The 23895-nt window shown below is 37.7% G+C and overlaps 1 protein-coding gene and 1 non-coding gene across 3 annotated transcripts in view; both read left to right on the top strand.

Annotated features, from left to right (window-relative positions):
• ADAMTSL1 (ADAMTS like 1) overlaps nt 1-23895 on the top strand; it is an 825910-nt gene that overhangs the window by 41310 nt on the left and 760705 nt on the right. The window lies entirely within an intron of this gene.
• On the top strand, nt 22522-22593 carry TRNAV-AAC. Its single transcript has one exon. It is a non-coding gene; the product is annotated as a tRNA-Val (tRNA).

Here is a 23895-nt window from a genome sequence, read left to right as displayed (position 1 = left end):
AGTTGCTTAGTGTATTTATAATTCTTTAGAGATGGGCAATAGTAGTAATAATTACATTAATAAGTAACATTTCTTACCTGAGTCAAGCATTTTCCATAGGACTTTACACACAGTTTTCAAAGTAACCCAGTTAATTAAGTGAGCCTATAATTACACTGACTTTCTAGATGACGAAATGAGATTTTGGGCGGTTAAGCCTTCAAATGTAGGTTATAAATCTACGGTTGGATTTTCAGTTTCCTTGTCATCCTCTTTTAGCTGATTTAAGCTTGCTTTTTTATATCAGCTTTTTCTTTCTTTATACATTTCTGTTCCTGATTCATAGAGGTCTTTCTGTGTTCCATTGAGGACATCAGCTGGTTTTCTGAAATAGTCTTTTGGTTCCTATAGTAAATAATTTTTGAATGTATATACTTTCTAAATTTTCTCCCAATGTTGTCTCATTTTCTTTGTTTTGTCCAAGGTTTCCTTCTGTTTATTCACCCTGAGACAATGAAAAGTCTATCCATACTTGGTATTTGCCAGCAGACTAGGTGCATAGCTTGCTCTTGGCCTTGTTCACCGACCACTTGTAAACTGTCAGGTCTCATTTTCTGTTATACAGCTGGAGGGCAAGTCGCTATGCACTGCTCTCACGGCAGTCTTTGTTAACAGACATTTGTCTTACATAGCTTTATTTGTTTGAAGGGCAATCTTCTCTTACTCTCTTCCTGGTTCTCTGAAACTGAACTGATTACTCACAGCAAAGACTACAAATCTTAGTGTATACTGAGTTCATCATATCTTTCTTTCACCATCTTACGACACTAGACTGTTGATTCTACTACACTGCCTAGAGTGCACGTGTCACCAGCAGTTCCCATCCTTTTCCTGGGTGTGTGTGTGTGTATGGATGTATAGTCTGTGTATGTATTTTCTTCCTGAATATTGGAGTTTCTAAATACATGTTGGAAGAGAAGAACTGAGTGGATGGTATGAGAACAGCCTGTTGGACTTTTCAGATGGCTTGCTCATGCTATAGAGGTGTGGCTGCCCAATTTTGTGGTTAGTTCAAATGCTAGGCTAGTGCTAGTCAAAGCCTAGGCAAAGCAGGGCAGATGAAACTTTATCTCTAGATTCATTCAGATTGGTGAGTGTGCTCCGTTTCAGCAGGTGAAGCAGGCATTGACTACTGATGTTTGATTCTAACTTTACCTCCAATGTAGTGAGTAGAATTTTCTCCCAGATTTTGACAATGTGTTACTCTCACTTATTGGAACTGGTTTGACTTCATCTGTTTCTGGATCTTAGAGATTATAGTGTAATGTTAGGAAAGGCTGTGTTATACACTACTTAGTGCCATGCTATTTTTAAACCAACATTCATAAATGAATTTTGACTATCAGTTATTTCAACAGATCTTTGGAAGATTTTTAGTATATTGACAGTTCTTAATTGAGGTTTGAAACAATTTCTTTAAATGCATAATGGTTTATAACTACCACAATGGCATTTTGTGTAGGATTTTTTTTTTCTATTCCAAGTATTGCCAGTATTGGCTTTTAATTGCATTGACCCGTAAGTTATTTTTGATGTCCCTTACGAGTTCTTTTTTATTTTTATCTTTGTGATTGGTTTTTGTTTTTGTTTTTGTTTTTTTTAGTTATAGTTATTTCTTTCTTTTGATGCCTCTTTCTGAATCTTGCTTCTGGAGTTTTGTAAGATAAAACTTTCTTCCTCCTTCCATAGCTTCAAGAACTTATCTCCTGATTGAATTAGATTACTCACTGTCTACGATTTTTTCTTTAGGTGTATATATGGAGCCTAATTTTGATAATTTGCGTAAACACCAACTCTGCCTCAACATTAATGAACAGATTGAATAGAAGTGGAGTCTTCACTAGATTGCCAGTTAAAGTCAAATTTCTCTCTTATGTTGGGAGAAACAAGTGTTACAGGAAATAGGCAGGAGATGTGATATTAGAGAATGAGATTCCTTGGCCAATTTTTAGCCTTCCTCAGCAGGGAGGACAATGTGACAATGCTTCCTGGAATAGTGAATGAGACTGAGTTATGAGGAAGGAAGCTCTGAGCTGGAGGAGGCTGACTATGCCTTCATGAGGTGTCTGGTTTCAGACACATTGTTCAGCCATATTCTAATAAACACAAGGAAATTATAGTCAGTAAATCAACACTGTTTGGAAGGATTTAAGGTCTTGTGCAGCAATACTCTTTCCTTTACACATCTTACCTTTTTTCCCCCAGAGCTAAGGAAATGCACATGAAATTCTGTCAAGTATTAGGTGCTATTTATTATCTAAAAAAGAGATCTGAAGAAGTATTTGAGTGATATACCAAATGAGGTAGAACACCTAGCTGTAGATTAAAAACATATGTCTAATCTACCCATTAAATTTTTCTTAGTGTTTTTAATAAGCTGAAAATAGATGATTTTTGAAATCTAATATTTGTAATAGTAACAAAGTAGTAACAAAATAGTAAGAAATTATAAAAAATTTATTTTAGCCATATGCAAACTTTTGATGGTGTTGAGTCCATATTACATGCTACATTAAAAATCTAAAATCAAATTTTTTGTAAAGTCATGAAAATAATTCATAGAACACCACACTAAGATGAAAAGTCATGATGTTCTGTGGGTTTATGAAATAATATACATGCTTCAGTCTGTGATTGATTTACATAATTTCTGATAAAGCCCAATCAGGGCCCAGTTTTGTTTGCTGAGTTAAAGGCACAATCACAAGAATTCTTGTGTACATACTTTGGAAAAGATAAAACAAGATAATAGAATATCATTATGTCATATAACACTATTATAAAGTACTTGGAATGGGCACACATCTCTTTAAAATAGAAAATTGTTAGCATTCTATTTCCTCAAGTGCCCATTTTGATGCCTTCTAGTGAGGAGTGTTGTGTAAATTCAAGGACCTGCTTATGGTTTCCACAGAATGAGTGTACATAATAAACATGTCGCTCTCTTGCTTATTTAGTGAAGTAAATGCGTAGGGAAATGTGGGAAAGAAAAGACACAGCTGGTATTTTCATGTCGACAGAGTGTGTGAGAATGTGTCTAATGTACAAGTGGCCTCATACATGAAAACTGAGTGACTTGGGGTTGTCCTTTATGACACTAGACAAGTACAGTAAGTGTTAGGTCCTCTATGTTCTTGGGCAAAAGGAGGGATGTGTTAAAGGAAGGCATTTTTGCCACATGTCTCTCATCTGTTCTAGAAATCGTTTACATGCAGAGTCAGTGACATGGTGGCATATTTCTCTCGAGCAATCAGGCCAGGCTGTGTTTTAGTTACTGATTTACACCATTGGGCTGTAAGGCACACTGGGGTTTAACTTGGTTTCAGTGTTAATGCCCTTATATCTGGTGCTGGTGCCTCTTTCTTTGAAAGATGAGATGTGAAGTCCTTCCTTACTTTTTACCTACCTACCTAGAGAAAAATTGGGACAATCATAGATCACTGTAGTAACCTTACCCTCCACCTCTGGGCTGACCTCTTTCATCAGGCTTCAGCTCTTGGTTAATATTCAAATAGTATATTTCAGTGTCTGATGTACATTTCCATTTGGGTTTAAAGATAGATTTTTCTTACCTAATGTGACTTCATCATCTTTCTTCAGCTCCCACTTGCACTAAAGACCATGAGTATTTCCTGCTTCCATTAATTTTCCACCGTTTGTCCAACCCCAACACAAAACATGGGAGCTGTTTTAGATTCTTCCTGCGGGATCTATGATGTCTTATCAGCAAGTCCTCAAAACCATCCTCTCCACACTACCCTGACTGCCTTGGTGGCTCTCACTCAGAACATGGGAGTATCCTTCTTACCTGGTCAAATTATGCCATTTTCCTGTTTAAAACCCCATTGTGACTCACCCCTGTTCTCAGGGTGAAGTGAAAACACTTAGACATGGAGCATGGGCCTTGTGGGGACCTCCCTGAGCCTCCTGGACAGCCCATCCCCTTTCCTTCGTCACCTTTAACCTTGTGCGTCAGTGGTTCTGAGCTGACTAGATGTTCAGTGACCATACTGGCCTCCCTTCCAGGCCCTTGCTGTTTCTTATGTACAGAGTGACATCTCCCTTCTTTGCTCACATGGCTCCTTCTCACCCTGCAAGTCTCAGCCCATGTATTGTCTTCTTCAGGCTGTTGTCTCTGGTTCTACCTCCCCCGTCCCCATCCACGCTGTAGATTGGATTAGGTGTTTCTAGGCTCCACTGACTCTGTGTGTTTCCTCCTGTCTTTGCAATTGCCTGGGTGCACCTCTGGCATGACACTTAACCCCAAATTATCTGATCTTGTGCCTTCCTCATGAAATTCCATGTTTTTGAGGGCTGAAATCAAGTCTAATGTCTAGTACAGATCTTGAAGCATAGAAAATGATTAATACATTATATATATATTATAAATATGTCATGCTCTAAAAATATTTCTCTAAACATTTGCATATATATTTGATGTTTAGTACATTTAGTTATTGGTACATGTAGATCTGTGCACATATACACAGAAATAATTCTGTTTATATACCAAGACTTTGATGTTTGAAATACAAACTTTCTGCTGTTTGTTTTGTGAAGGGCAAACAGGTATGAGACAATGAAATGTACCATCAGAACACTATTTTCTTCAACTGATTTTTTTTTGTCAGGGAGATAGGGTAAAGATGCAAAAAATATAGTCAAACTGCCAAGTATCCTTTGAACATTGAAATAATCTTCTTTTCTGGAGCTGGTTTTCAGCTTTGAAGAATAGCTCCTTGTCTTCTCATCTGAAAAGAGCCAAGTCCTTAGGATCTCTAAACTAATGAATAATTTTGTGACTTAACTTTGTTTTGGCCATTTAGCTTCCAAATGCCCAATAAGTATCAATACTTGTTTGGTAAACAGACTCTTAAATCTGCGAGTTAATTAGAAGTGTAAGTCATAGAATTGGTCCATAATTAAATTAACCTATTAGTAAAAAGTTTAAAAAATAAAGAAAAATCCTTAATCTGCAAAATGCTTGTGTCCTTTCTGAAAAAGATAAACATGTACAGATCTTCCCTGACTTAGGATTGAGTTACATCTGATAAACCCACCGTAAGTTGAAAATATCTCAAGTCCAAAATGCATTTAATACACTAACCTACTGAACATCATAGCTTAGCCTTGCCAACCTTAAGTGTGCTTAGAAGACTTTCATTAGCCCATAGTTGGGCAAAATCATCTAACACCAAGCTCATTTTATAATAAAGTGTTGATTAACTCCTGGAATTTATTGAGTCCTATACTAAAAGTGAAAACCAGAATGGCAGTGTGGGTACAGAATGCTTCTAAGTGAACTGGTTGCTCACATTTGTGATCACATGGCTGACTGGGAGGCGCAGCTTGCCACCACTGCCCAGCATCATGAAAGCATCACCCCCCCACCCCCGGAAAAGATCAAAATTCAAAATACAGTTTTTCCTGAATGTATATCTCTTTCACACCATCATAAACATTGTAAGCGGACCATCGTTAGGTTGGGGAGCATCTGTACATGAGTTTATTAAACTAATTTCTTCCATGTCAACAGCTGCTTTTAAAGTGTGACCAGGTTTAAGTCACTCTACCAATTTAACTAAAGGAGGCTTTTATTCAGTTTTATCTTACAAAATTTATTTATGCTTTAGTGGTTCTTCTGCCTGCATACTTGGATATGCCTGTCCAAAAGATACATTTTACCTTCTTAAATATGACCATTGATCAGGAGGAAATCATTCTTTTTGTTGCTTAATTCATGGGGAAAAAAGCCAACTTAAAGTACACTGTGCATTTTCCTTCTGGGAAATTCTAATGAGAACCAGGTTAGACCTTCTCCCTATATCTCAATGTCTCTTTCTTCTATATTTTCATCTTTTTGTCTTTCTCTGTCACATTCTGGACAGTTTTTTCCTGGTTTTTTTTTTCCTTTTCTATCTTCCAAGTCACTAGCTCTCTTCTGTTACCACATATGGCTATTGGATTTTAATTTTAATCATGTCTGTTTTTCATTTCTAGCACTTAATTCTTTTTTTTCAGAGCATCTGTCACTTTTTGTGAGTCCCTGTTCCCTGGAGATACCTTCAGGCTTCTCCTTTATTTCATGATGCACTCACAGTTATTTTGATAATTTTAATACCTAGAATCTTTCCCGAGCTCTCTCTGCTTGTTGTTTGTGCTGGCTCTTACTTGTGTTCTCTTGTTTCCTGCGGGCCTCGTGAATTTTCACTGCTTGCTCGTCATCGACCCTGGACATTGTGTGAGCAACTTTATGGGCCAGGATGAATGTGCCCTTCTTCAGGGATGCTTTGTATTTTCTTCTGCCGGGCACCTGAGGACACTGTCTTTGGAAAGCAGCTCTACAAGTTTATGGCTGAGTTCCCTGGCCCATTCAGGCTGCCAGCACCTGGGATGCAGATCTGCTTAACGTCTGATCTGTGACCACACATATAGGCCCTTTTTGTCCTTTTTCTTCCCCTGTTCTGCTCTGTACCAAGGCATCTTTTTCTTTAGTCCCTGGAAGCTGATGGGGCTGCGGGGTGGAGCAGGGTTTATTTCTAGGTTATCCCGACTATAGGGTGTAGCCATTGCACAACCCTTTAGTGTGTAAGAATTCCCACAGTGGACCTTGGCCTTCACTTTTGCAGGTTAAGAAACCAAGGCCCAGGGGTGAGGTGTTAGTATGTGTCCTTGGGGCAAAAGTGGCTCGTTGCTCCTGAAAACAAACAAGCAAATAAACAAACAACAACAAAAACCTGACATAATTCATGGACAAACCACACACTTCCTGCTTAAGTACTTTCTATATTTATAATTCTACACTTTAAATACTAGTTAGTTTCTGGTTATGCACATTTACTATTGACATGGATGGCATCAGTTTCACGATAAAGCCATGAAAATGATACAGGATTCAATAAGATAATTTAAGTACCTATAAGAATTGTGGACCTGCCAGACAGGGAGACTGTGAATAGAATTAAGAATAAAATCAGGCAGGAAATAGACTAGCAAACCAAGTGTGTGGAATTGCAGATTCAATTCAAATGGCAAAATCAGTTAATGAATAACCTGCCTACAAGACCATTCCATGTGCAGGGAAAGGAATATTTAAAGGGGCTCACTGATCTTAAATTTCAGAAGTGTTCAATCTCATGGCCAGCCCCCCAAATCCCATCAGAATAAGCAATATCAGCTTATAGCCACTTACCCCACCCCTGAGTGGGTAAAGACTGCTCTTGCTTGGGTTGGTGTAATTATTTCCTTAGAACAGACGTTCTCAACCTGGGCTGCGTATTACCATCTCCTGAACTGCTTTAAAGAAAAATTGTCCCCAGAGATTCTGAATTAAATGGGTTGAATTGGAAGTAGGCTTTTGTCATTTTTCGTTTTCCTTTAAAGAATCCTGAGTGATTTTAATGTGTAGTCAGGATTGAGAACCTCTTCCTGGTTGGGCAAGTGCCAACCTTTAACCCTTAAATGCTTAGCACTAAATACTTTTAAAATACATTGTATTAAAATTTTGCATTGCATTTGAGAATAAGGTTCTCTATATATGGTTAGTATTTAAAGATTTCGTTAAATGTTTAAGAGAATTTGATGTTTAATTGACTAGCCTTGTGATTCTAATTTAAAAAGTGTAATTAATTAGTTTCAGGATTTGGGATTTTAAAATTGAAATGTAATGTTAATTTGGCTAACTTTATAGATAGAATTAGACTATTAAAAGTACTTGAAAGAGATCATATTTATGTCTAATTGACTGGAATTATGAGGATTAATAACTGAGGAACGCTTTGTTAGGCTTTTGAAGTTTTCTTTTTTTTAATCCCACATTAAATTTTAAAATGCAGTTTGAAATGTTTAGGGGGTTTAATGATCTAATTTTGTAAATGAGGCCAAATGTTAATCAGATCCTCCCTTGAAGGTGATTTAAAAAACATATTTTTGGTCTATGAATAGATAATGAGATTTTAGAAGTTCAATTTAAGTACATAAGAAATCGTAGAATTTTTAACTTATAATTTTAGTTAATTGAATATTATTTTCAGAGTAGTCGCAGATGGTCTTTTTTGTGATTAAGAGCTATCCTCATGATTACCAGAAACTTATTTTGACACTTGCCAGGTCCCTGTGATTTTTCCTTTTCTTTTCCAAGGTTAAAATAGTGACACATAATACAGAATGCAGAAAGATGTAAGGGATGAAGTGAAACTCCCATTCACAGCCCCCAGATTACAGTTGTTAGCAGTTGGATGTATCCTGCCTAGTGGCTGGTTGGCTGACTGATGGGTTCAACTGATCTGTGTATCTTTTTCTTTCTGTCATCTATTTAATGTTTCATCAGATAAATGGGATGTCACCTGTGCTGTTTTATAATTTTCCTTTTCCGTTGACAGTCTCTTTTGGACATATGCCCTTAAAACTTTTACCTATAAGGATTGCAGTATATTCCATAAAGAGACTTAACATCTTTTATAAGAACAGTGTACCAGTTTGTAAGTTACTTCCAAACTTTTCTATTATAAGCATTACTATGAGGAACATACTTGATTGTTCACATTTAGGCACTTGTGTGACTGTTTCCACAGCTTCATTTCCACAAGTGAAAACAGCTCTGTCCATGAATTATGAATTTCTGGGATTCAGAGAAATAAACCTATTCTGTTGATGGCAGTTAGACATTTTCAGATACTTAAAACCTTTTCCTCCTGTTGAGATGAGCTGCTGGCTGTAGTCTAGGTCTGCCTTAGTAGTAGGAATTTGGAGGCCTGGATGGAAGTCCTAGCCTTAACCCTGTCTATTTTGTTATTTTAATTGTCACTTAAATTCTCAATTTTCTCATTCATAAGGTGAAGATAATAAAATTTACCTTAAGCCATTTTGGGGAGAGGACAGATGGGTAAAAGTAACTAGAAGGGAGCCTAACACCCAGTAAAGCTCAGGATGCATTTATTTTCTCTCTACTTGAACTTGAGAAGATGGAATTCAGTTGATTCCTCCCAGATCCCTCACCAGGATCCATTGCAGTTTGAATTGCATAAGAGACTGGGACACAATTTATTTCTTCAGTGCTTGCTTGAGACTTCATTCTGGTATCTCTCTTTCCACGTAGCTGACATTTAATAAAATTTTGAATAAAATGAAATAATCACCCTATTTACAAAAGAATTTTCTTACATGTTTTTCAGGACTGAGATGTATTTTCCCAGTGTTAAAACTTCCTTTGCAAAGGTAACGAGCAAAACCATTTAAAATAGTTACAACAGTGTCTCCTTCCCTACTGTGTGTCATAAAGCTTAACTGGGCAGATTTAACCACAGGGAAAATAAAATCTTGAAAAGCACTTTATAGTTCTCAGTATTACACAAAGAGGTGCTTGGGTTAAAATATAAAGGTAAGAATTAGCTCGTAGCGTGTAAAACGAGGAGAAAATGGATTGATTTTATGCAGAAACATTTTGCCTTAAGGAGTTTGAGTTGGTGCCGCTTACTGAAAAGAGGTTTTCCTTTGAATGAAGAACTTTGTATAAAATGCATAATTGTATATGGGATCCTACAGTCTCTAAACATCATATGGGAAGCATGCTTAGAGATTATATGATCCAGTCTCTTCATTTTACAAATGAGCAAAATGAGACTTAGGGAGGTTCTGATGTATATTCGAAGATTTCTTTAAGGAGAAACTTGAGTTTTTGTTAGAATGAATTGCAGACACCAATTCCTTCTTTTTATACAAAAGGAAACATTAGCTGGAGAATCTGAAATGCATTGTGAGCGATAAACCAGAACCCAGGTCTAGGACTCTTGTTCCAGTGTTCCTCTAACACTGGTCAACATACATGCTGAGCAGGCAAAAATTATTTATTAGCCTGAAATTCTTCTATACGTGAAGAACAATTCAAAATCACTTGAAGTTTGAATCAAAATCAACTGAAGTTTTGTTGATCCTTGGATATTTCTTAGAGGCTCTTGAGTTCACGAGTGCAGAATATTTTCAAGGTTATATTTTAAGGAATATTAGAAAGCCAGTCCCATTTTCCCAAGGATTTCTACCTCAGGTCAATTAGTTGTCAGAAGACACATTTCTTGAACTACTAGGCCTAGTGACTAAATCCTTAGGGACTCAGCCCTCTCTGGTTGTTTGTAGAAAAGCTACCCATTCATTCAGCTCAATTGTCCTCAAGGTGCAAGTCCAGAAATTTTGGAAGGGATACCCCAAAGAAATAGTCCTGAGCATGTACCTGAGTAAAAAGCAGCAGACATCAGAGGAAAACTCAATATGAACAAACATCAGAAAACGAGAAGGATCCCTGATTCACTGTTGGTGTGTGCAGAAGTATTCTCAAGTCTTCTCCATTTTTTATCACCTGCACTTTTCGAAGAAAAGACTAGATTGAATTTAAAATTCTGCTCATTTTCTCTATGGAGGTTTGAGGTTTGGGGTGAGCCCTCCCCTGTGCCCAGGCTAGCAAACCCTAACTGAGAGTGTGGCATTGGAGCACAGTAACTTTTTTCCAACTCCAGGTGTGTGTGTGGTACCCGTGCTTGGCCTTAAAAAAATTTATTACAGATGTCTGGAATTGAAGACTGTTGACTAGGTACGAACATTACCTCATACTCTATTTGACACTAGCACAGTTGGGGGGAGATTATAAAGGTAAATACAAATGTGCTAAAATGTAAACTGTGCTGTATTTTTAGCAAATTGGGTTTTCTTGTTGTAGCTATCTCAATGTTTTATGAGTCAGATAATAGAAATCCTGAAATTAAGTACAGATTTACAGCTTGTTAGGGAATAGTTCCCACTCATCCCTTGAATATTTGATACTCATGATCTCTTTCCTGGATTTAGTGAGAACAGGTTCTCTTAATGTTATGTCTCTTTTAGAGTTTCTAGTCTCTGTAAATTTTGATGACAGACAAAAGATTGATTGTCTTGCATCGAGAGATCTAAAGCAGTGACAGTGGTGGGTGCACCAGGGCAGTTAACAGACTGGTATTTCTATCGTTGTATGTTCTGTTTTCCCATCCTGATGGGTCCCCAGATGGTAAGCACCGTGTTGTGATTATTTTAGAGAGCCGAGGAGGCAGGGCACAGAGACTAATCAATACCATTTGATGATTATCATTAACAAAAAAATGGCTAAAGGTAATTAAATACCACAGCAGTCTGACCTTATTGTCATATTACATAGGTTGAAAATCACATGCATGCACGTTCTGTACAGCTAAAGCAAAGAGGATTTAAAAAGCAGCATTTATGGACGAGGGAGCTGCTTGGAATATTTGGATCATTTTGGACTGGTAAGACTTAGTGTGTTTGGAATAGGTTACTAAGCAGCCTTTTTAAAGGGTTGGGCAGGGAGAGCCTATTTTGGCCAATGAAACCACCTGAAATGTGCCTGTAGAAGCATCTGGTAATAAGAGAATTGATTAACCATCAAATCCTTATAGAACTCTGCCAGCAACATGCTCGAGATGGTCCCAAATGCTCAGCTTTTACTTTGGAGCCATTGAAACCTTTTCCTATCTCTCTTCCAAGATGAGTGGAATCAAGTTCCCTCAGTGTGTTGCTTGACTATTGGGGTCCAGAGCAGACTCAGTCAGCAGGAGTTGAGACAGGTGGCTCTTGAAACAGCTCCAATATTCCTGTTAATCTCTCTGTGATCACCCAGGGTGTGAATACTTGTTTTTGCTGAGACCCCCATCCCAGAATCCCAAGCTTATTCTTGCATCTTTCTGTTGGTTACGTGGGTTAGGGCGAATACATTTGGTCCACTAGAATAGTCATTGTAGAAGTGCTCTCTAAATTCAGTCCTGTGATGTTTGGATTTGCGTTGCCTGGTGTTGATCATAGGTTCCACTGCTCTGACATTTATGGCCATGTTTCATCTTGGAAACCATGTGCAGTTGTAACTGGGAGTTGGCAGGTGCAAGAAAAGAGTAAGTGAAGCTTTATTGGCATTGTTTTATTCCTCAAGATTCCTTTCAGAAGGTGAAATAAGAAATATTGATGAAATTGGGAGGACTGGCCTGTTAAAGGTGTGACCTGATTCTGAGTTCATATGTTACTCTCTGTTGGCATTGCTGTGGAGACAACTTTTACATTGGGTTTCAAATATTTACATCAATAATTATTCTTTCTCACAAAGAACAGTAACCAGAATAAGAGATCAGATGGCCCCTAAGTAAATATACTGTAAGTTTCCCCAAGGATTATTACACTGATGTGAAAAGTCGTAAGTGTGTTCACACCAACTCATGTGTTATGAGTTATACAATTCTTTCATATAAAATCCCTTATCAGTCTTAAAATATCAATTTATTGGAGGAGATGGCCAGGAGTACCATCATTTTTAAGTAAAATAACTGACTTAACCTGCAAAGAAGAGCCAATTTGATATTAAGGTCTGTCAGTGATTTAACTTTACTCTGGTCGACATCAGCATGAATGTGATACTGCTTTCAATTATCAGTGAGACCTTTGCCTTTTTTTCAGAGGAAGAGAATACATACAGAAAATATATGTTGGAATAAAGATTTTCATTTTTATTATAAATTATGATTTTGTATTTTATGTGCATGCTGTAACAAAGTTTCATCTTGGTCTACTCTAGTATTTCTCAACTTTTAAAAAATTATTGCTCCCTAACAAGCTTATTTTTAGACATTTTTTTGTTCCAGCTTGCTCTCCCTCTCTGCATGCAATTAAATACTAAGAATAAGAAGATTTTATTGGGTAGGGTTTTTTGCACACCCCCAAGACCCAGTTTTTACCTTCTTTGGAGGGATAGGGCTCTCACTGAAAATCCATGGTTTATTTGAAATGAACTTATGTATAGTACACTAACTTTTTAAATTTCTTAATTATTATGAAACAATTTATGTTTAGTACAGAAAAGTCAGAATACAAAGCAGAGAGAACATAAAACATACTCATACCTACCAAGGCACAGTCATTGATTACTCCTTGATGTACATACTTGTAAATCTTTCTCTTGATGTGTTGTGTGTTTAGTATTTTTGATAAACAAAAAATAGATTGTACCATATGTAATGTTTTGTAACTTGCTTTAGTCATTTAGTAATATTCTATGAACATCTTTTTAGGACAGAAATAAACTTGTACAATGTCATTTTTACTGACTGAATGCTTCATTGCTTTGTCAAAATTTATTTAACCAATACCCTATTATTTGACATTTTGGTTGTTTTATAAATCATTGCATAGACTCAAAATCATTTAAAAAGTCACTGTATTATGTAAGTAAAACTTTTTGGACATTAATTCCTTCCATTTTTTCAGAAGTAGAATTGCAATCTACACACACTTTAAAGCCTTTTTTCAAGAATCTTTTACCAGTTTACATTCCCAGTAGCATTCAGTAACAGTGTCCATTTCCCTGCAACCTAACCAACAATAAGTATGAGCACTTTTTAAAATATTTGCCACTTTTATAGGTATAACACTTGGCTTTAGTAGGTATTCTTTTACTTCCATAAAGAGTGGCCATTTTTACCATATGTTTATTGACCATTAGCATTTTGTTTTACCTTTTTACAACTTAAAAAATGAGAATCTGATTTTTTCTGTAGCATGCAAATGTACACGGTCAATGTAAAAAAAAAAAATTCTTGCAAGAACAAGCAGGTCCTGAATATAAGTTCACATTAAAATAAATACACAGTTATTGAAAAATTGTGCTCTACACTGGAGTTTGACACAACATTGTAAAATGACTGTAACTCAATAAAAAAAAAGTTAAAAAAAAGATAAATACACAGTTGTGTGTATTTAAGACACAGACTTGTCAAATGAAAAGTAGAATTAGTTCAATGGAACCTTCTTTGGGACAGGAGAGGATTAGGGGGACCAAACAAGAATTATTTTCAGATTTAGGGCTTATTAAAATAAGTAATCTTTCTCAAAGGAGAAGACATAAGTTGCTAACATGACACAGAGAAATTATGTTCTGTCATATGTCTGTAGGTTACTTTTAATGTGATCAACTTGACCTTTTGAAGAGTTAGAGAAACAGCTTTACAGTTTGGGTGATTTTGTAGATGACTCCTTATCTAGTTTAATTTACCGCATTGATCCTCAGAAGTTTACACGTTTAATCATTGGGATGTTTGGACTCCTTTCATTCTGTTTTTGTGCAATTTGTTAACTCCGTCTGAGTTTTGCAGCTGTCTTTTTGTTCCCCGTACTCGTGCATCTTTGTGTGACTTCTGCTAGCCAGCTTCACATTGTATGACAGTCTAAACCTGGGCTGTATTGGGAGGGAAGAAAACTTTACACTTACTAAGTCCTTCTGCTGTGCCAGGTGCTTTCATATTCAGGTACTGCTTGGATCGCATGGTTAGACTGTTTCACAGGCATTCTTTGCCTTCCATGTAACTTTTTTTTTGCTAAATGAAATGTAGTCAAATGAATAATTCAGCCAACTCATGAGGCTTTCCTGCTTAACTTGGAGGTGCCTACTGGGGAAGCCTCTTCATCCTGGTACCCCCCATCACCTCCTCACTCTCCTCACCCCTTGCTATTTCTCTCCTTGGGAGTGGAACCCTCCACCACCAGGGGCTCTGTGATGGACCTCCACTGCGTGAAAGGCCCAGCACCTGTGTTGCCTTTCCCTGCCCAGCTTCCATCCCACCTAACTGATACTTACTCTTGCCTCTTCTATGGTTTGAAACCCTGCTTGCTCACAGGATATACAGAGTGGTCACAGAAAGCAATGAGAAAGACTCCTTTCCTGCACCCCTGTGGCAGGTTATCCTTCCTTGCTTATATATCAGACCCCTTTGGAGAGGTTGACAAGAGAGCAGAGGTCATGGCTGGAGTGGGTACCTTTCTCAGGGCCAGCATCCTGGAAAAGTTCATCCCTACCTGCTGTGTTGTCTGCTCATCTCATTTGTTTTAGTATTTAGTTCTAGTATTCTTTTTTGCTTGTGAAATATATTTAATGCCATTCATATTGTTTAATCTCAGCTATCCTTTTTTTTTTTGATGCTTTAAAATTTTTTACCAATGATGGCTTTTGCTTTGTTTCTTTTCTGAAAAATATTTGTGTACTTGATCTCTTCAACCTGTGGGAAATAAATGTTTCTATTCCATCTGTTATGATTATATGACAGGTCACACAACCAGGGGGTGTTTATGTAATTCCAAAAGCCATACTCGACAAGTTATCCATGCTACTGTCCACCAAGATACATGGTCCGTTACTGAAATTGAAAATCAAACTGAATGGAAAATTGCAAATGTGGAGAGAGGAATACTCATGCATTTAAATTTATATATCATGCTAAATTTACTAAAGTGAATAGCCAACTTATGGCTTATAAATAATATATCCTAACACTGTATTCAAAAGATGACAGAGGCAAGTAATACATTCTCACCAGCATGGGATTTATTTCTTTAGGGATTTACATAGCAGCTCTTCATGGAAAGGAAGAAAGATCATAAAAATGCTGCTGGTAGGTTATCTCGTTGGGTGGAGTTGTAAGAATTATGAAATCATGCAGAAGGGTGTGGCATACATCTGGCCTTTTATGAATTTAGAGGAAAGTGTGATATTCATTTCTATTCAGTATGTTAAATGACATATTTGGTCATGAATTTTTTTCTTTCTTTCATTTTAAAGATTTTTACTCCACGTGTGTTTTCTAGAATAAATGAGCACCCCAAATACTCTGCTGGGAGTGATGACTGAAGTTCATGCCGTTCAGATTGTCCATAAAATATGTAATAGGAGCCTGTCACAGCTCACAGGGTTCTATAAAAATAGGTATTATTCTGCTGTTGGAAATATGTTTACATTCCTATCTCTTGGTCATAAATTTCCATTTGGGGGCAACCGGTTCCAGTCTAATGAAAAGTGGCAGGATTCTGTTATTGTCAACAATCTCAACTTGGTCACCATTAGTCTTTCTCATAGTTACTTTGCTTCTAGGAATCACATAGTTATGCTTATTAATGGTGGTAAGTTAGGGAGTAGCTGATCCCTGAAGTTTTTCTAAATCAGAGTGCTATTTGGATCATCACTTTCGTTAATGAAAAGTCCTATTACCTTCTGCAAATTTTTGATTGTTTTCTTTAGCATTTTCAAATTTCCTGTTGTCCTAAACTTCATGACTAAAACTGTGCACCCACCCACATCTTTGGATTTGCCTGTGTGGAAAAATGGCTGAATCTGAGATATTCCTCAAAGTATCGACCTTCATATTAATAGGAGTATGCTTCCTGGTCTTAGTTACTTACCTTTGTGTTTTTGAGAGATCTGAGAGGTCTTTAGAAACCAGCTTATGTTTGGATGAGTTGTTTGTCTTTTGGTTTCCGTTTTTAGACCTATTGCATGCTGCTGGTTGAGGATATTTGTGGAGCATCTGTCTCAAATAACTCTACTGTCTTTTTGTTTTACACTATGCTGTCGGTATCAAGGATCATAGAAAATGTTGACAGAGAAACCATTGTAATAATTATGTAAGATGACACTGATATAAGATGAAACTGATGAAAGAACAATTAGAAATTAGTTTCTATTTCATATTTATGTGGACCTGTAACAATTGGATGGCTAGTGCAATTCACAAATGCCTTTATTAGGTTTTTGTTGTATCCTGTTTTACTTTTGTTTTACCTTCCTTCTGTGAATGCAGCATCACAAATACTAATTCCCAGCATTTATACATAATGTATGAGAGTCAACTAACCTATATGTAAGATAAAGTTAACAGAGCAGGGAGATTAAATCGGAATACTATCAGGTTAGTGGTAGTGGTAAATTTAGGGTTAAGGATCAAAAGAGATGGTACATTTACAATTCTGTTTTTTCATATTCCCCTGATGTTCAGACATGAGCTCTTCTAGGTAGACAGAGGTGTTTACTTAGACGCCTTAAAGTGATTTATTAAAGTAGATGCATCAGTATTTTCTGAATGCATGTGAAATCCTTGTGGGATTACACAATTAAAAAGGAAATAGATGGGACCTCACTCTTCAGCCCTTCATGGGACGAAAAACTCCCTTTAGCTGAAAGTGCACTTGGAGAATGAGTTTAACCATTTTTAGAGAGGAATGTAATCTGTTTTTGCTTATTTCTTTTTCTATCCTGGAGATTCTTTCTCAGAGTCAGAATGGGATCTGTAGCACTACCCAGGGAATCTTAAGCTTTTCTCCCTCCATTTTCTTCTTTACTTAACAGAGAAAGGAGGCAGAAGTTAAGGGCTAGCAACATCTACTCATTTTGCTACACTTAACACTGGTACTTATATCTCCACTTTCTTGATTGAGCTGCAGGACCCATCTTCTTTCCAACACTTTTTTTCTGAAGAGGAAGAAAAGAGGGAGTGAGAAATACCATAATTGAGTCATTCCCTGTTAAGTCTGATGAAAGTATGGAAAATCACATTTTTGATGGGAAATAGGAAGAAACTCCTTGAATAGCTGCTTTGGCCAGATAGATGCTCTAAGAAAAGTGCTGCATTATCTCTGCTGGCAAAAGAAGGGCTTTAGTAAGGAGTATTTCCATAATAGGAGGTAGAGTCCTAAAAACTTAAACATGCTATGTTATCTTTGGCATAGTAGATAAAAGCACTGGTTCTGGAATTGGATGACCCATCTTAAATCCTAGGTCTCCACCTGCTGGATTGGGCACTGACCTTACTAACGCATCTCTGCCTTAAAGTTCTCATCTCTGAAATGACATACTATGTATAGCTAAGCCACATGGCTGGGATGAGGACCAACGTAATGTAAGAGCCTCAGAATAGTGCCCAGCCCAAAGTAAGTGCTCTATAAATGTGAGTGTTATCACTGAGTAAGCATCAGTTTTTTTATACTGTAAATATCTTTATCACTCCCTTTCTCATGGGTCAACATCAGTCTCAACTCTATTAAATGATCACACTGTAAATTACCAGTGTCCAAAGAGTGTTTTGCATTTATTTTTTTTTAAGCTTCCCATTGTGCTCTGTCCCTCCCCAACTCTCCCTCCTTCAGGACTGGACCCAGCACTGTGTTCACAGTGAGGATGAGTACAGACCCTGGCTTGTTCTTCACTGGATTTCTTTTCCCTCCCTGGCACACAAACCAAGCTGTCAGACAAGATGGGTTTGGGGATAGTGGAGACCCTTTTAGTATAAGGTGAAGATGATGCTGATTGCACCACAATGTTATTTTCAGTGAAAGTAACTGCCTCTTTTGTTACTTGTCCAGAAGGAGCAGGGAGGTGAAGATTAAACACAGGGACGGTTGGGCAAGGCAGACTTGGAGAACTCTGCCACACACTGCAGCATAGTTCTGAAAGGTCATCACAGTGCTACTTAATATTCTTAATGCACTGGGTATTGTTTTCCATATGGAATCCCCAAGTGCTTTCAGCCACTTGTTAGCTGCCAACTACTTTTCACCCAGCGTTTTCTACTCCTCCCTTCTCTGCTTTATCCAGATTCTAGATCTTTGAGCTCCAGATCTTATTCCCTGTGGTCCCCTCTCACCACCACCCCCCTGTTGCATTTTTTATGGTAAATCAAGTAATTGTGCTGTGTAAAGTCCACTGGGGTAACAAGGCATTTGTTTTTGCATTTCTTTTTGGTAACATAAGCCAGAGGAGGATGGTGAATATTCTTTTATTTACAAACAATCTACATATAATTCTACTCCACTGGAGATAACAGCTTAGGCTGCTTTCTGATTTAACCCCCTTGCTATTTCAGATAAAGAACCTACACAGGCTTTCATTTGAGCAGGCATTTTGCCTAAAAGTTGACCCTTTGATAGTGAGTGTCTCAGGGCAGTTCTGCATTCCACTGATGCCGTGAGCCTTTAGAATGCATACTGAAGAGCAGCATACAGAGTTGGATTTATCCCAATCAGTTTAGAGTCTGGCTGAAACTTGTACTGCGTCTAAAAGAAAAAAAACTTAAATCAAACCAATGGGTCTAAAAATAGGTTCCCTAATAAGAATGTGAGATTTTGGGTTAAGGGCACTTTCTTGCATTTTAATATTAACTGTAACAAACAAAGGGTGTTGGTTACAGTTTTACAGAGCCCATTGTTGAATAGAGAGGGGACTGACACTGGTTGTGCTGAAGAATCATTGTGTCATTCAGATGGGTGAGGGAATACATATGTATCACATTAGAAATGAGAACATTTGTCCTTCAATACTCAAGCCAGGAAATTAATTCATTGGAAACCTTATTATACATATGTTGGTAATGTTTATTACTTGTTAATTCTATGTAAATGGCTCTACTTTTATTAAAGACAAAGATCTGTTTAAAAAGGAGAATGTTTCTCAGCAGAGTCCTCAGCACTGTGATGCTGTGTTTCACTGAGTTTATAAACAAGTGCTGGCTCTTGTGTTGACATGCGACTGTTCTCCACAGGAAAAAAAAAGAAGTACTAATTCCTATCTTCCAGGGATCTTTTGAAGATCATCCATGTAATACATGGTATATGTTAGCATTTCACAAATGGCAGTTAGTATTGTTTTAAGAAAACAGACATTTCATAAAGATGGGGACCCGTGGAAAGATCACATCTTTCATACTGGATTGCTTGTCTTTGAGCTTCTGATGCTCCAAGTTAGCTACTGCCTCCAAATACTGTCCCCTACTGAACATGCCGTACTGATAGCTATGGCTTCATGTTATGGAATGACTGGCACACTGTGTTTTCCGTTAACAGAAATAAAATTGGTATCCACCATTAATAAAAATTGAGCTAGCCTTCATTAATAAAATTTGGACTCCTTGGGCATCTCAGATAGTCCTAGCCTTTCCATTCTTAACAAGCTAAAAAAAAGTCAATTTAACCCAATAAGTGGAAGCAGACATATGTTAGAAGAGTACGTATTTAATAGAGACAATGTGCTTACAAACATATGTCCACACATGTCCGCTTATAATTATGCTTGTGGAAACTCAAGCAACATGTCATATATTAATGGAAACCAATGTTTCCACAGAAGGCAGAGAATAGTACTAAAAAAGAAAGTAGGAAAAATGAGAAAAGATAAAAATAATAGAGTTAGCATACAAGTGCAAGGAAATGAGAGGGTTTGGGGGGCAAAGCTAGGCACTCAGCTGGAGGGTTCAAGAAAGGCAGGTGGCTTGTCACCCCAGGCTTCTGGTCCATGATACCCAGGGAAGTGTTGGAGTGGTAATAGACTCACAGATAAAGCTATGTTAATTGAGAGGCTTTTCTGGAAAGAGAGAAGAGAAGGAAGTATCTTCTACTGTGAGGGTTTCAGGAACATTGGCATGTTTAGCTCAACATTTTTTCTTTTAATAATCATCTGATGTTACCAGGTCATCTGGGGGGAAAATGATTTGGAAAAGGAAGTGGGAATGAGAGGCAAAGTCTTAGGAAGTTGTCCTGTGGCCTGAGTTGGTGGGTTCTTTATAAGTATTTAATTTCCTGTCGGGGAGATGGGTTTCTGACTTGGTGTCTTACAAGTGAGGTGACCTGTCAAGCTATTTACTGTGAAGTCTGCTGCTTTCCTGCCTGTTTTATCTCCTGGATGCCTAGAATAATCTGCAAGGAGACAACAGAGAGCAAGCATATGCTCAAGACAAAGGCCCCGTGAAATCTGTGAGCCTGCTGTGCATCAAGTCGATGTAATTCATTTATTTTTCTAAAGCGGTGATGATACACTCTTTCCTCTGGATGACAAATTACAGAGCACATCTGAAAAACCCTCTCTTTGGGGAAAACATTCTGCCTCTTTTTTGTTCCTTGCATTGCATCTTTATTCTGTATGATGAAAAAAAAAATAGCAACATTGAATACTCCTAAAAAGAAGAAAATGATAAAAGAACTAGATTTGAACACATAATTGTAATAGGGAGCACAAAGAAAATATACATAGTGTATGCATAACATTAACTAGGAGAAGTGGTCCTTTTATAGTATTTTTGCAGCTGTCTACAATATGAATTATGATTACATCCTATTGTCTCTTCACTCTGTTGGGACCAGAGACTAGAACTGATAAAGTCTGCTGTAGCAGAGGCCACAGTGAAACTTTGTTTCTGTAGGATCTAATAGGTTACCTGCAGTTTGTGAAACCTCCCTAAAAAATATACTAACAGAATAGCTTTACTTGCATCAAAGAATCCTTTTCTTAGTTATTACTAAGATTTTTGTTAGCCATTGTAGAGCTTTGTTATAGTTGCAGTGGGAAAGATTTACCGCTGATGTTTTAATATCATGATATATTGATATTAGTCTTCAAGCTGCCCAGCCATCCTCAGCATCTTTGATTTCTCAGTGTCCTCCCTAGACAACCATTTCAGACAGTTTTCCTGTCTCCTAAACACTCCTTATATCCCTTCCCTCAGGGAATTGTCTCCTCCTCTAGTGAAAATCAACGGCATCCAGCCTGACCATCCTCACCTGCTCTTTTTCTTTATCTTGACCTCTCTGTCTCTGGACCAGACCCAGAGGAAGGGGAAGGGAACGGGAAGGGCGCCTCTCCTCTGAGACCAGTTTCTTTGTCATCCCCAATTTAGATCCTCTTTCTTGCTGCCCCTAGAGTCTTCCTACGTTCATATCTTTCTTTCTAGTGTATGTACTTCCTTCCAAGTCTTAATGCTTCTAGGAATTGATAGGCCTTTTTTAACTTGGGAGAAACATCTCTTTGATTCACATATTCATTCATCATTGTTCATTCAGTGAACATTTGTTGAATCCCTGTGTATCTCTTAGTGCTGGTTGTTTGTAAGCAATAGAAAGAGACTTTGGTTACCTTGAACCAAGAAAGAATGAGATGACCCATAAAGTGAGTGGAAAAGTTTAAGGATCTGGTTTTGGAGATGACATAGGCCAGAGCAGTTCAGAAGAATCCAGGTGACACAGACTAAAGAAAAATCTCTTCTGGGATGAATCAGCTTTAACCATCCTCAGCCTCTTGATCACTGTTCTCAAATTTTAAATTCCAGGAAGTGAGTGACTGGCCTGGGACTCAAACCCATCCCTAGACCTGAGAAGGAAAGGAAACCAGGACTGACAGACTCACTAAGACTGCATCCAGTGGGGGAGGGCTAGCTTCAAGATGGTATTGCCAGGAGAAGAGGATGGGTACCAGTGAGGCAAGAACAGTGGTTAGCCATTCTAGCCTACAATAATCAGGCACCTACCTTGCTGGCCATCAGGACAGAAAGATGAATAAAGGAAAACTAACATTTACTAAAAGGAAAGTCATATGATAAAACTGGTAGAATTGAATGTGAATTTTTAATGATGAGTTTGAAGATAAAAAGATATTGCACACATATCATGAGATATAAGGAAGAAATCATCTCTATTCAAAGATGAATTCATATGCCAAAACATGAATTGTTTGGTCCAATCACACTGTCTTGTCACAAGGAATTGATAAGAGACTGGAACTGTCCAAGATAAGACAGTATCTATCCTTGAGGCAATTATAGTCAGTGAGGAGTCTAATTCAGGAAGAGGTAATTTTAAGAAAATACAAGGGGAGAGGGTATAGCTCAGTGGTAGAGGGCATGCCTAACATGCATGAGGTCCTGGGTTCAACCCCCAGTACCTCCATTATAAATAAATAAATAGACAAACAAACCTTATTACTTTCTCCTAAAAGAAATTTTTTAAATAAATAGAAAGAAATGTTTTTAAGAATATATAGAAAGTTACTAATACAGAGGCACTGAGAAGCTACTCCTAATTTAAGGATGGGATAATTCTGAGGACATTTCCAGGAAAAAAACCACACACACACCTCATCTGGAATTAGAATTGAAGAAGAAATTATCTGTGGTAGATGGAATGGTACAGGGGTGGGAAGGGCCTTCCCTAAAGAGGGACTTGCAGGAAGAGAGGCAGGGTGATAAGAAACAACATGTATGTAAAAAGAACTGCAGTGATGGTGTGGAGAAAGGATTTGAGGGAGTGGAGATTGGAGGCAGAGGGTCTGGGCACCATTAAAGTCATTGAGGAGCACAGTAGAGAGGCCAGTAGGATGGGGAGTGGAAAATGCCCATTGGTTTTGGTGGGAAGAAAGCCAGTGGCAGGCCAGAAAAGAGCAGTTTGAGTAGAGCGGGGCAGGGGGGAAACCAGATGGCCCTGATGGAGGAGTGAATGGGGCATAGGGAGGTTGACAGGAAGTAGAGGCTACTGTGTAGTGGGGTCTAGGTGACAAGGAGCAAAGATTGACAGACAGCTGAACGGGTTTGTGGAGTGAAGGCTGTACTTCTATACATTAAAAAGATGAAGTCAAAAAAGGAAGAAAGGAATTTAGGAAAAGACTGGAGATACAGAGGGGAGTGATACTTAAAGATCAGCGAAACAGGAAAGAGTGTTGGCCTCTAATAGAAGAAATGACTTATCCTCTGATAATGGAGATTAGGTCGTAAGAATAGGTGTTGGTATATGGTAATCTGTGGGAATCAGAGGATGAAGATATTGAGGGAGGCTTTTATGGACAGTCTCGATAGGAGACTAGACATACTTTGGAGTTAAAAGAAGACCTGGGTTCACATAGCTGGGTGATCTTTGGAACGTTACTTAACTACTCTGAGCCTCAGTTTCCTGTTTGTAGAATAGATACATTAAAGAACCCACCTCAGTGGGTTGTGGCAAAATTGAAACAGTAAGTGTTGTCCTTGACACCTAGTAAGTACTTTCTAATGGTATTCTATTATTATTGTTATTATTAATTATCATAAGTATATATGAACATAATATGAATGAGTTACTTTATAATATACATTATATCTTGTTTAAGACTAGACCTGTAGACTCTGGAGCTGTGAGTCCTGGCTGTGCCACTTATCAGCTGTGTGACCTTGGGAATGATAATATTATCTACCTTATAGGATTACTGTGACAATTAAA

This window comes from Camelus ferus, chromosome 4, assembly GCF_009834535.1.
Source record: "Camelus ferus isolate YT-003-E chromosome 4, BCGSAC_Cfer_1.0, whole genome shotgun sequence".
In the NCBI taxonomy this organism is placed as follows: Eukaryota; Metazoa; Chordata; class Mammalia; order Artiodactyla; family Camelidae; genus Camelus; species Camelus ferus.
Note: the sequence above shows the minus strand (reverse complement) of the source record. Positions and strands in the feature narration are given on the sequence as shown.